General features: G+C 41.1%; 1 long non-coding RNA gene across 1 annotated transcript; it reads right to left on the reverse strand.

The window, feature by feature from the left end:
* Positions 1-8,528: 8,528 nt before the first annotated feature.
* On the reverse strand, positions 8,529-9,411 carry LOC147992645 (uncharacterized). The gene is made up of 2 exons (XR_015615382.1): positions 9,280-9,411; positions 8,529-9,203 (listed from the first exon to the last, which is right to left on the reverse strand). It is a non-coding gene; the product is annotated as an uncharacterized LOC147992645 (long non-coding RNA).
* Between the last annotated feature and the right edge of the window lie 4,762 nt (positions 9,412-14,173).

Below are 14,173 nucleotides of genomic sequence, written 5' to 3' on the forward strand. Positions count from 1 at the left end.
TTCCTTCTGTACGCTCCCTCCGCTCCCTCTACACACACAGACACACAGAGAAGAAACGTACAGCCACACCTAAAGAAGAGAAACAGCCCTCCCTCTTTCCCATAAATCCCATCAGTTTCCAAAAACTGCAGCCCCTCCTTTTTGTGCGCCTCCACCTCCTCTTCCACCCCGCATAAACTCCAGCCTCTCCCTTCCTTGTTCTCTCGAGAACACTTTGCAAAGAAATGGTGCTCCATGGACACCGGTGTTCGACCCCGATGAAGGAGGCCATCCCCATCCGTTTCCTTGCGCCAGGAACTTCTTCTCTATGCCATGAATCCATTCAGAGAAGAAAGAACACGATCTGTCGACCACACACGAAGAATTCTGCATGTCCGCATACACTGTTCATCAAGGTCGTCGCACCGTTCCGTCAAACTCGGTGAGCCTCTATCAAATTCCTTTTGCACGCGTGCTTGTCATCACCTAGTGTATCCCGTAGACATCATGATTCCACCTATCTCTATCGTTGGCCGCGTGTGTCCGAAACCGAGATCGATTGGTGGCAACGACATATCTTTTTTGTTTTCTGTTCGTCAGATGGTCTTGAGGTCAACATATGAAATGATAGTTTTGGTCATAAGAACTCGGCGGTATATTTAGATTGTCGTTGTAATAGGTGTGTTGTGGGGTGGTTTTAATCATAGTTGTTTTGGGTAAAATTCAAGTGAGTTTCTTGTTCGGTTAACTTTTATGTTAATATGTTTTTTTTATTGCATGTTCATGACATGTCTAGAAGTTACTCCTAAATATTTCATAATGTTAGGAGTGCATGCTAATCATCTCATATATTTTACAGAGAGTGTCATGTGATTTCTTAGACGTATTTGTAGGATTATTTAAATTGTCAAATATAATATGATCTTGATGGTATTTTTCTTTGGTGCGTGCGTAGTCCTATGATATGTCTCTTTACAAGTCTTTGCAAATTCTTACCATGTGTGCGAGTTGATTAGTGTATCAGATTATTATTGTTCGTAAATGCTTGTCGGGTGTTACTATTTTAATTAGATTTGGAGCATTGATAGGTAATCGTATTGTTATCATTTAAATAATGCCTAGTACCGTTTATGGTTCTATGTTGAGAATGCGCACATATTTTTGGTGAATTGTCTCCATGCTTAGGACCTTGTAAGATTATTCTAAGCTTTGTTTGATTTCTTTAATTATTAAAGACTTCATGTTTTCTTATTTTCTTATTGTTTAGCATGAAGATATCTTAGATATGGTTTGCATTTTCATTTCCGTCCATGTCGCATGTTCGTTTTATTGGTTTGAAAGCATGGCATGCCTCTGATAGTTATTAGGCATCATTTGTAGGTGTTTTGCATAGTTTTCTTTATGCTAGATGTCAAATAAAATGCCTTGTTGTTTGGAAATGAGTGCATTATAGTTTGTTGTGTAGAATATAATTTCCATCTTGTTCCTCTTCTTTCTAGATGTTTGTTATCCATGATTTCATGGTTGGATGCTTTATGTCATTCATATTTGTATTGCTATATAGAATCATTCTGATGGAATAAAACTAGTTTATTGCATATTGATAATTATCATGTGTGTTTATTTATATTAGTTTATTACCATGCCGTATTAACAATTACTTACAGTAGAATGCATGTTTGGTTGTATGCATACCATGTACTATATCATTTCTAGTTTGCATTGTATGACTACACATATGGTTAGCCCTGATTTACATTATAGTAGTCTGTTGACCTTGTGTATATTTTTATTGAGCAACTTCTTGCTTGATCAATACTATGCCATGTTTCTTGGAATTGTATAAATGGATTTCATAGCATGTGTGTAACGACCCGTGTGTCGTATGATGCTTAGGTTGTCCAGTTATGTATTAGCAAGTCTAGGTTGTACTAGGTAGAAATACATGTCATGTCATTCATGCTAGTATAGCACATTGCTTGATGTGATTGATGCCATGACCTAGATGTGTTCCTGCTTAGTATGCTTTTCCCTTTTGCTTATAAGTCACAACTAGCATGATAGTGTTGTGTGCTAATGCCATTCTTGATAGTCATGTTAGTTGATATCAACTAAGTTATGTCGTAGTTATAAGTTGTATTCTACTGGTAGCATAGTTTGGCATCTTGTGTCATGATCATCCATGCTTAGCATTATATCTAGTCTACCGCACTATTACATTGGGTACGCCTAGACTTCTTCATATCTACTTTATCTAGTTGAAGCATTGTTATATGTCTAGTTGTCACTCATGCAAGTGATCTTTCATGTCTTATTTTGTCGATGTGCTATAATTGAGTACTTAGTCTCTTGTGCATTCTTATGGATGATCACTTTGGTCTTATGATAGCCTCGAGAGTGTTGGGTCTTGTTGCGATAGTTTAGCACATGCTTAAGATAGTTTGCCTTTCATGTTAGTTGAGTTGTATCTTCCTCATATGCTTAGTGTGCATAGTTTGATCTACTATGTAAGCATGAAGTGGTAATCTTATTGTTAGTGGTTACTTGAGTATTTGTTGTTCTTTAGTAGTAAGGCCAGATTCCAGTTGAGTATCTTATCATGATCACTCGTATGTGTCATGCTTGTGTTATTTGCTTAGACATCTAGTGAATCTATACTCACATGTATTGTGTGAGATGTATGTTATTATTAAGTTGTTTAATTAGTTTCTACCTTAATTAGTATTGGTTTGTCTTCTTTTATAGATATGCATGCTAATAGTTTTTATGATTTATGTTTAGTCTTTGATTGTTGTTAACCATTATGAGTATTTGGATTCATCCAAATATTTATTCTCGGTTGATTGTTACTCTTAATCATATCATGCCTAGGATAGATGTGCATCCATTTGTTCAATGTGTTGTGTAGTTCTTGTTAATTGTTTGACAAATTAATTAGTTTGATATAGTGCAGTTGATTCTGTTTCCTTTTAATAATATTTTAGGTCTAGATGAGATCATTTCATTTCATATTGTTGTATGATGTTTCGTTTCTTGACTAGAATGGTTTGTAATGTTGGTTTAGTTGTCTTATAGAATACTTGCTTTCGTTTGATTATATAGTTGTTGTATATGTTTGGTTGCAATTGACCATTATAAATATTTAGGTTCTGTCTAAATATTTATTTGACTTTTACCTTCATCATGTCATGTTGTAATTGTGTGGTTAAATGCATAGGATGGTTCCTTTTCATGTGTGTTGATGCCATTGTGTTTGTTAGATAGTAGTTTCATATATAGTTTGTCGAGATGTGCAGTGGGCACTACTAGTGTTTAATTGCATATTCGTATTGGAACGTTAGTCTTGATCGCCAAGTAATTCTTAGCTGTGTCAACCTCAACCATGTCACTTCAATGAATCCTTTCTCTTACATCCTAATCAACCTCATTTCAAAGTCTCCATCTTGAACAATATCTTGTTGTCCATCCAATTTTAAATTGTTTTGGATGTTATTTGGATTTACTTTTGCTTTGGTATTTATTGTTTGTCTTTTGCTGTCGTTCCGACGAGTAGGGAGTGACGATATCGATGTTGGACATGGACAGAACAGGTTACTGAAGAAGGACTCAACAACGAAGGCATGCCTCCTTCTTTGATCATACTTATCCTATGGTTTACAAAATTGCATTGAGTTTTATTGTTGCTATGTGCATGCTATTTTAATTCTCGTAGCAAGCGTGTCGATTGACACATTACCCTGATCCGCTTGTCGCCTATTTACTTGACACCTGAGTAGAAGTATATAATTCCGGTAGAGTAGAAATGCTTAGCCATGCTTATCACCCTGTAGGTGCCTTGTTGAATGACCTCCGAGTCATTGACAATTGAAACTTAATGCTGAGCTAGGCCGGTTGGCCCTTGTTGACCCTCTCTATCCTCTTCTACTCTGGGTGAAACTTACCATCTGAATACTGGTGCGGGCGACAGCTGAATCAAGGATTGAAGGAGCAATTGGCTGCCCTTCACGAGTTGAAGGGGACAATCAGTCATCCGTGCCGCTTAAGGCCTAATAAGTCTTGGATTTGAAGATTGTGATAATAGTACAACCACATGCTATATGGGCACTGGCTTGGTCAAGTAAGCTAGTCAGCCTTAGGTGTCGATGTCGCCGTACCGCAGATGGGATAGCTGCCTTGCGAGGAGTATACTCGGCACAGATGGGGGGACCGGTTTGAGGACATACTCTCAATTCCGTGCGCCAGACCCGGTGGGCATGTCACATCTTTGGGGGATCTAGTCCAAAGACCTCGTCACAATCCCCTGCCGGTACACCAAATGGAGTACTATACCAGCGGCCACTGGTGGCAACAAGTCGGGATTGTGTCGTGTGGGTAAAGTGTACGACCTCTGCAGAGTGTAAAACTATTCGAATAGCCGTGTCCATGGTCAAGGACAGCACATGAATCTTTCTCGACATATAGGACCTGTCTTGCTTATTCCCTCTTTGCCCCTTTTCTTGGAACCTATGAAGAGTGTGAGTTGATCGAGGATCCTCACTTTGATGAAAGTTATTCTAGAGATAAAACTTGTTTTCATCAAAAACTGCTTTTATCCAAATGCTATATTTTTCAAACAAAATTAGCTTTTATGCAAATGAGCCATACAACCTTCCTTTGAAGCCACATGTTGCTATTAGGTCCTTCCCCGAGGGAGGCATGTTGAGTACATAATGTACTCATGGCAATAATTTTGTTGACAACGGAGTTCCATGAAGGCGAAGGTGATGACTACGACTACTATGGCGACCCGTAGGAGTGAGGTCACGTGGACTACATCGACTGCCTGTGGCCGAGATGGAGTCGCTACGCATTGTACTTTCCATTGTTTTTTTTTCTGAATGCAATAAGTGTCATGAGACATTTATCTAGGTATGCCTTGTGGCAAGATATATTTAAATTGTAATACCTTTTATGTATTGTGCAATGATATCATTTCACTGTGTTGTCAACAATGATCTTGGGGTTGACAAATATACACAGGAGGGTCTGGAAGTTATTTCCGGGTTCTCACAAGCAGCGAGGAGCCACGTGAAGAGAGAGATGGGTCGCGAGAGTGATGGGTGGGTAGGGATGATGTGGATCCGGATGTTTGACCGTCATCGATCTACCCTAGGCCCGTCCATCCCTAAACAGGCCCAAACCTTTATGACAGACCTATCCGTCATGGATGTACATGACGTGGCAGCTGATGTGGCATCATGGTGGATCTGACGTGGCAGCCCAACAATACAGCCCATTTATATTTGTACAATCATTAATTTAGGCCCATATAGTCCATTTGTTTATTGGGCCTTCACCCATTTTTTAATATTTTAATATTCTTTATAGTATGCCTTATGTCCACATTAATTTTACTGGATTATTATTGGCCTTGGCCTGCTCCATCCCATCTTCGGCCCAGGATGCGAAATACTTATCCACACAAAATAAGTAAAGAATCTCTATTAAACTAGAAACAATATTGTAGTGCACAATTACAAATTCACAACTACAAAATAATGATCACAATAACATTAAAATTACAAATCAGTCACACTAGACATTTAGATAAACATAATATGTAATCGTGTTCGCAGTAGTATCATTGTTCCTATCCAAGTGGAGTAACCCATCTAAACCAAACCCAACTGTCTTCTGTTCTATCTCAGTTACCTGCAAAAGAATAGCTAAAAAATGTGAGAACTATCCACATGAGGAATAAATTATGGGAAAGATTCATACAAACCCTTATTTAAAATGACACTAATTAGCTCACCCGCAATAAATGAAAAGTACAAGGAACAATATACAGCAACATTGCATTTGTCAGTCAACATGGACATTTTATCGTCAGGCAGAAAAGGATTTGGCATGCAGAAAGAACACATAGGCACATCTTAGTATCACAAAGAAATAAATCAAATATAAATATTAATAGTGAGATGGTTGGTGGAATATCTATCCTGGAAAATTAGAGCATCATTCAGTTACTATATGTGGCTAGAACAAATCTTTACTAAGATCGTTGAAATAAATGTCCTATTAAAATAAAGAAAAATGAAATATTATTAAACATGTATACTTCCGAAAGAGAAATATATACTTTGGTGCTCTAAGTTTATTAGTTCTATGGTAATTGTTGAATTACAAAACAAGGGCAGAAATGTACACGGATGAGTGCAAGATTTAGGATCTGTTTGGTTTGTGCCAGAGTCAGCCTCGCCAAAGGAGGACACGCCAAATAATTGGTGAGCGATTTGGCCGCCGGCGCCTCGCCAAATAGTTGGTGCAAATATAGATTAGAAGAGCTATGGTGGGCAGGGCGAGCCAAAACATCAGCGCTCATCCAAACGAACTCACCAGCCTGGTCAACTACCAATATTTTGGACAGGCGGCTGCGGGCAGCGATCCAAACATCCCTTTAAAGCTTTCACATGCTTAGCTCCATTCACATGGATAATAGAAAAGGTTTGCAGAGAAATGCACTTCTAAAGGGCACGCAAAAAAATTTGATAATATTGCAAAATACATGAAGATAAGTAACTGAATATATACTTCTTGCATATATAAGAGAAACTGAATGCCATGGTAACACAGGCTAAACCTTAGGACATGCAAGAATGTTAATGCATTGTAAACCTCAGGAGATGCTAGGGTGTTAACCTCAACCCACAATTGTAGTGGATGATTGTAGGAGTTTCATCTGTTCAATACTGATTTGAAAGCTGAGATCAAGTTACACAGAACAAAACTCTACGAAAATAAGGCAAGAAAAGGAAAGAAAATTGAGACTTAATTAAGTACACTCATATTAAACTAAATAAACATACACTGCTATAACCAATTATCAGTTACATAAGTAGACGGTTGGCATTAAATATGTAACAGATATTATTCGTTGCAATATATTATAGTAATTAAACAGTTGACGTGCATACTTGTGAAAGAGACATGTGAAAACATTCAGATTTGTTGTAGTGCTCAAACCATAAGGTCCAGTATAGCATTTATCCATTCAATTCACATTACCCAGTGGTGACAGCATGATCAAGTCTCACAACCCTATGTGTACTTTAATTTAGGCAGGAAATCACACAGTGGCGAAGCCACACTATAGCTGGGTAGTCAAGCGACTACACAGCAATTTGACATGCCAGAGACTACCACGTCTGCCTCCCCCACCGGTAAAAAACAAGTTCTATAAACTGACTACAACAGACCCATTTGTTATCTGCTTTGCCTATGATTTGGCTGGCCCAATATAGCAAAGGAAATTACGCAGCCATCCTAATTATATAGCTTCCCTAATCAGCCAATCCTCAAATCCTGTGATTACTCTTACTACTACTACTTCTCTCCTTTTCACCTTCCCATGTAATCCCTAAAGGCCAACGGGGGCACAATACCGGCAGGTTGGAGCACATCATGCATGGATGCGCATGTTGCACACCAAGCAGCGTTGATGCTGCCGGCCGCCAACCGCCTGCTGTCCGGAAACACCTCCGTGAGCATGGCCACGTCCTCAGCCAGTGTCCGACTCTCTACAGTACTGTACTTCTGGTGATCGGCGAGTGCACAAGGAGTCTAGCACAAGGTCCTTTTTCTTCTATTTGTACGCTACATCTTCTTCCTCTTCCAATTTTTTCTCTTATTAAGTAATCAAGATCTTGTTTTTCATAGTAAAACGCTTGTTTTTGACTTGTTAGGTCTTGTATTTGGTAATGACACCAATGATAAATGGATAAATTTGGCAAAAAGCTGCAACCAAAAATATGTGTGGTCTTTTCTGTTCCTATTTATTTTGTCCATAATTTTTTCATTTAAAAAACTTGACAAAGCAATGTTCAGATCCTGCCACCGCCACTGAAATCACATACGTCAGAGCAGACATACATTGCCAACAAGAACAACCGTCCAAAAAATAAGAGCAGGAGCAGAGCTGGTTACCTATGGTGGCTGGTGTTTGGTGGAGTTCGAGGTAGATGCACGGCCGCCGTTCCTGCTATGCTGCTCTATGTTGGCTGCTTGCCACCGACAGCCAAAGGGATGCGCGCGTCCGTACATCAGAGAGAGGGACGCGAGCAACCTTTCCTCTACAGGGATCCACGACCACAGCATTAGTCGGAGCCGGCAAAAGAACCTGGACGGGGGTCGCGGAGGAGTACGAGGCCACGACGTCCACTACACCATGACAAAAACTTAGGGGTCACCTTATCTGCCGGGAAAACTAGTCAATGGAGGCAAATAAACTGCCGGGAATGCATTTTGCCGGCATTTACAAACTGCCCTTGAAAGTCCTGTCGGGAAAGACCATTCCCGGCAGTTACAAGAAACGCCGGCAGATCCCCTGACCTACATGCCTGAAGCTTTGCCGGCAGTTAGTACTATTCCCGGCACATAGATTTTTGCCGGCAGACTGATATTACAGGGCAGATAGAAGTATTTCCGGCAGTTAATGTGCCCTTAATTAAGTACACCGCCAACACAAAAAAAATCCCATTCAGGTGTGTATACATGGAACATCACACATGTAGAGCTAAAGTTGCATAATATATATCTCAACAATACATCATGTCTTCATACATACATAGGTATACATTTATAGGTTCACAAGTCCAGTACCGCATCACAACATACATAGGTATACACTAGCGGGTGAGTTGCCTTTCAAGAATTTGTGCAAAAATTTGTGCGTTGTCTTTTCAATTTTTTATAGCACATAAGGGAAGAGAAAGAGAGACTTACTAACTATGGAGTATTGTTTTATTTAGGATGATTGTCTTACATAACTTAAGACCTATAGGTACTACAGGTACACTGGCCAGTAGATAGATTTGCTTTCTGCATAGTGATGAAGTGGAAAAGACAAAAGCTAGTTTCCTTTGCGCGTCCCAGGTGGTTTGTTGTTGGTGTAGATGATCTACGTGTTGTTGGAGAAGCGCCATTGACAACGGAGTGGCACCAGATCGGAGAACTGTAGCAGATCTTCTCCAAAATACTTGCAGGGCAAGAGCTTGAAGTTGAACAGGAGAACTGGATGCAGATCTTTCTCCAGGATACTTACAGGGCAAGAGCTTGTATTGCGCATCATCATAGTGAACACGGCGTGGTTGTACTCGTTGATGACACTTTGGAGCAACTCATCCTTTATAGTGACCTGATATCAAAGAAAGCTTTTTCCACCAAAAAATAAATTTCCTTCATACCTGCAGCAAAATACTTATCAACACAAGGGGCTGGCGTCACATAAGAAAAGCAAATATGATAAGATCATGAGATTACCTCAGTCAGGAAAAATGCAGAGATCTTTATTCTCTTCATGCTTCTTTGCAACTTCCTTCCTCTGCTGCCGGATCAAAGTAAGGTGATCTGCGGTTACAAAATTGATAGGTAAATTTCATGATTGTCTGCCAGTTAATCAAGCAATGATGGTCCAATACTAAACAAAGATACAAAATGCCTAGCACGGTGGCCATTCGATGAAATATATGATAACCTCATAAATAATCACAGTACAATAAACATAAAAATGATTTGTTAGATAGAATCATGAAATAGAGGAAAATGTGTTATTTTTCTATTTTTTAGTACTTCGGGAAGGACAAATAGTATAACGTACCAGCAACTTCCTTGAATCTAACATGCTTATGTCATTTCATAATATGGGCTTGCACACAAGAATCAAATGGAAGCATGGTAGGCCGTTTCTTCTATCTAATTATAGTATGGACAAATAGTACAACAACAATTGAACGTGAGCTGGAGCATTTAAGCATATTTATGTACAGCAAGCTAGAACTGATATTTTTTAATAAAAATGACGGTACAGTAAACAGAATTTACAAGCTATACTTGTACAAACGCTCTCTAGAGGCAACACCCAAATAGTTCAGCCCATCGGAAAATGCTCATAATTCTGAAAATGTTACAGACTGAACCTCCCAAGGGACGATGCACGGAATTCAGGGATGGCTGGGGCCTGGGGTGTACGACACTGAGCAGTGAGAATGCACAGAATACAGTTTCAAGTCGCCCATAATAAACCAAGATTAGATATCTCTATACCTAAATATAAAATTTAGATGAGCAAAGAAGATAATTAAATACATGTAGAAGATAGTTATAGGGAAAAATCATAAATGATAGGATGCGTTATCCGTCATACTTGAAGGACACATTGAAGCTTATTCAAAAATTCAAAGACCAGAAAAGCATCAGCTCAATGGAAGTTTTGAAGGATCATTGTACGACCCTATAGACAAGAGATACTAATCTTGAAAAACAACCTGAAGAATGTAGGCTGCATTGAAATCTTTCTATTTCTGAAAAATTAATATCTTCTCTGCAGTTGTATGAGGCATAGAAAAAAATACCTCTGTCCCTAAATATAAGACATTTTTCAGTTCAAATCAAACTGCAAAAACGTCTTATATGTAGGGACGGAGGGAGTACTAAACTATATGAAATTGATAAAACATAGTTTTGAGAACACCATGAGGATTTGCTGCATTTAACTTTATGAAATACAGAGAACTATCAATTAAAGGTAGATCTGAGAGGAAAGTGTTTGGTGTGTACTCAACTGAAGAAAGCAATTGGTGCGATTCCATCAATGTACAAAAATGAATTATGAGAAGCACTAGAAACTGAAGATATCTGGAAAGAAGACGATAAAACCTAACCTGACCAGTCACTAAACCATTTTACTTTGGTGGCGAGCCAAGGAAGCACTCTCTTGATGGTGACCCCCGATCACATCCTCTTCCGCTCCCTGCAAGCAGAAGAATTTTCTTTGCATTCCGTTTTGCACCATATCTGAGCCATCATTCAACATGCATCTGGACAGCTTTGGAGCCAGTAAGGTTTTTCCTACAAAGATAGGAGCGCTAAGTATAAACCTGTTAGGAGAAAAGGTGAATTTATGGCACATGTATTCTAGTCAATTTGTTCGCCCACATGTAAATTTTAGGAGAAAAAGCCAGCTACAGCTATAAACCACAAAATACTAACCAATCTCCACAACTAAGAAAATATTACAATGAATACATGTTACATGCCGCCTGACAAAAGTCCCTATTCAGTCACTTCTATTGGCTCCCTGTATATGCAGAATTGCAAACAAAATATCTGAAAACAACTAGATTTATTATTTGTCCCAAGGCAATGACACCAGAATTAAAAGGGCTCTTTGCAATACAGAAATTCTAAGGAGGACATATGAATTTGATTTTACCAAGAGGGGAAGAGAGACTAAAACAGAACATATTTAGTACATACTAGTTATCATGCAGTAAAACTCATCCGGACCATTCAGTTAGAGAGAATAGCCTCTTCAAATAGTTAGTTGTACTACATATTTATCATGAAGCAAAACTCTCCCTGCTGCTCCCTTCTCCCTCAAACCATTCAAAATAAACTTTATCCCTCATTCAGTTACTATTCGTACTTTCATAGGAAGCAAAACAGAGCCCTCATTCAGTTACTATTCGTACTTCCATAGGAAGCAGAACAGAGCCCTCATTCAGCTAATATTCGTGCATTCATAGGAAGCGGAACAGAGGAACAAATAGGTATAAGAGGGAGCTGCGTAAGGACACATGCCAAGGAAATTTAAAGCAGACGAATGGAGAGGTGGTTGGCGTCAGACCTGCAGGCTTGCTCATGATGGCGGGGGCACACCATAAGGAACGAGTGTTGAACGGCGGGGAGAGGGCACCGAAGGTCAGGCTCACCTCACCAGCGCAGCCGCCATGGTGAACGAATCTGCTGACGCCAAGGTCGACTGTGTGCTGTGGACGGAGGCGAGATCGCTATGCTGTTCACGGAGGTCGCCTCCGAACTCGTCGTTGACCTCCAGCGGCGGCGTGGATGGGGGATGCGAAGACAACGGCGTGGGTGGGGATGCGGAGGCGATGGCGTGGGCGATTACGGGATTTGTGGGGCGATGCTGGACGGGGCGGTGTGGATGAAAGGATGGGGCGACGGCACTAGGCGGCGGCGTGTGGGTGAGGGATTCGAGGCGACGGCACTGGGAGGCGGCGGTGCTGCTTGTAGCTCGACGACGATGGGATGGTGAGTGCGGCGGCTGAGGGAAGAAAAGGTGGGGACTGGATGCGGGAAGGGGAAATAAGTTAGGGTTACGTGACGCTTCCAGCGACTTCTTATCGTTTCGTGTCTCCCGCGGCTCCTCGCACGCTTTCTGGGCCGAAATTTTCAGGCCCGCCAACGTGCATACCGGCAATGAATCCGCCCTTGTTTACTTTTCAGGGCAGATGTGCTGACGCAAAAGATGCCGGCAGATAGACTGCCCTTAAAGGTTAACTATTGCCGGCAGATAACACGCCCTACAGTTATTTTCCTGGCAGATAAATCTTTCCCGGCATGTTAGTGACCCGGATTCTTAACCTTTCTCGGCAGTTGATTGCCCCTAAAGTTTTGTCATGGTGTAGTGGTCGAGGAAGCCAGCAGGACAGGTGGGAGCCGCGCTGGTAACCAGTGGCGACTAGGGTTTGCTGCTGCTTCCAGCCGTCGCAGTAGATCGTCGACCACCGCACGGCCGCTCCGGTTCGACAAGGCCGACGTCGGGGTTCTGTTCCGTGCTAGATCTGCGCGCGCCCAGGATGTCGTTGCCACTGCACCTAGTACGAGGGATGGGGGATGTGTGCCATTGGAGTGGAGGAAGCTTAGGAGATTCCGGGGAAGAGAGAAGGTGCATGTGGGGAGGTGGAGGAAGGAGGCATCGTAGGGACGGTGAGGGTGCGGAGGAGGGATAGTGGAGGGGATCGAGGATGAGGGATAAGATGAGGGGGCGGCGGCGGGGAGGAGAAAGAGATTGGGGAAGGGAGTGTTAGCCTGTTAGGGTTAGGTTTTATACAGGAATGGTTTGGGCAGGCTCAAGTGGGCTTTGGGCGGGCTCTGGTGGGTTTGCGCGGCTGAATTAGAACATTGATGACGGTTTCCGAAAACGTCATGAGAAATCTGTCATGGATTAACAGGTTTCTTGTAGTGCAGCCTTCAGGGCTGCGAGGTAGGAGGAGGGGAGGGGGAGGGCCGGCGGTGAGGTGGATCGGAGGGGATGACAAAGTGTTGGCGGCGGCGGTTTGGGTGAGATAAGGGCAGGGGCTCTGTTTCTCGCGCGTCTCCTTCTCCGTCTCTCCTTTCCTCAGTTTTTTTCTCAATTGTACCACGATAATGAGCTGCAACTCTTTTTTTTTGCGGGGATGTGAGCTGCAACTCTACATCGCATATGCTGCATCGCTTATATGCGTATCTATGGAAAATTTTACAACCTATAGTCAAAACGTTGTAGAATTTGTGTTGCTTTACAGAGGGTATCCTTGTAGTGCAACCCCCTGTTTAGTCGAAGAAAAATAGAATATCTCCAAGTTGTTATCCATCCTCCATCGCCACGAAAAAAGACCAACCAAATCTCTTTGGACCGTAGCGTCAAATGAAATCGGCCTGTCAAAAAAAAGCGATGAAGAACAAAAACCACAAACTCAGAAAAGACATACTAGAAATCCGACTTGCAAAAGAAAAAAAATGCGCACAACAAAAGAGAGAGGATGAGGCCAATTAATTACTACCTCAGTAGCAAACTATAAAATGTTTTTGATTTTGCATAAGACATAAAAGCATCTTATATTTTGTTATGGATGGAGTAGCTACCTAACCTACCTACAAGAAACACAAAATACACTAGATCCCCTTCATCGGTTAGTGTGCGCCAAAGGATGAGGTTTTTTCTGTTCTACAAATTGAAACCGGACCTGCATACAAATTACTGATAATGAGTACCCCACATAACACATAATCTGAAGGGGAAAACATACAGATTACTGATAATAAATCATCTTAATTTACTTAAAAAGAAAACATACATACATACATTGACACTTTGCTAAGTTGTTTTTCTATCAAACACTCGGCAATGTTTCTATATGCCGAGTTTAATTCAAAATTGGACTCGACGGGATAAGCAACTCGACAAACTTCATACTTTGCTTAGTTTCAATGAAAAACGACTCGACAAACAAAATAAACTCGGCAGAATCTCAAGTTTGTCGAGTTCTCGACAAAAAAAAAACTCGACAAAGCCTGACGGTTAGGCCTCCCTGTTGAGTAGGCGACGGAGCCGTGATGATGGATTTTATTTGCCGAGATTCGGCTAACACAA

The sequence above is a fragment of the Triticum urartu genome, chromosome 1A (assembly GCF_056163025.1).
Source record: "Triticum urartu cultivar PI428250 chromosome 1A, HENAU_Tu73, whole genome shotgun sequence".
Classification (NCBI taxonomy): domain Eukaryota; kingdom Viridiplantae; phylum Streptophyta; class Magnoliopsida; order Poales; family Poaceae; genus Triticum; species Triticum urartu.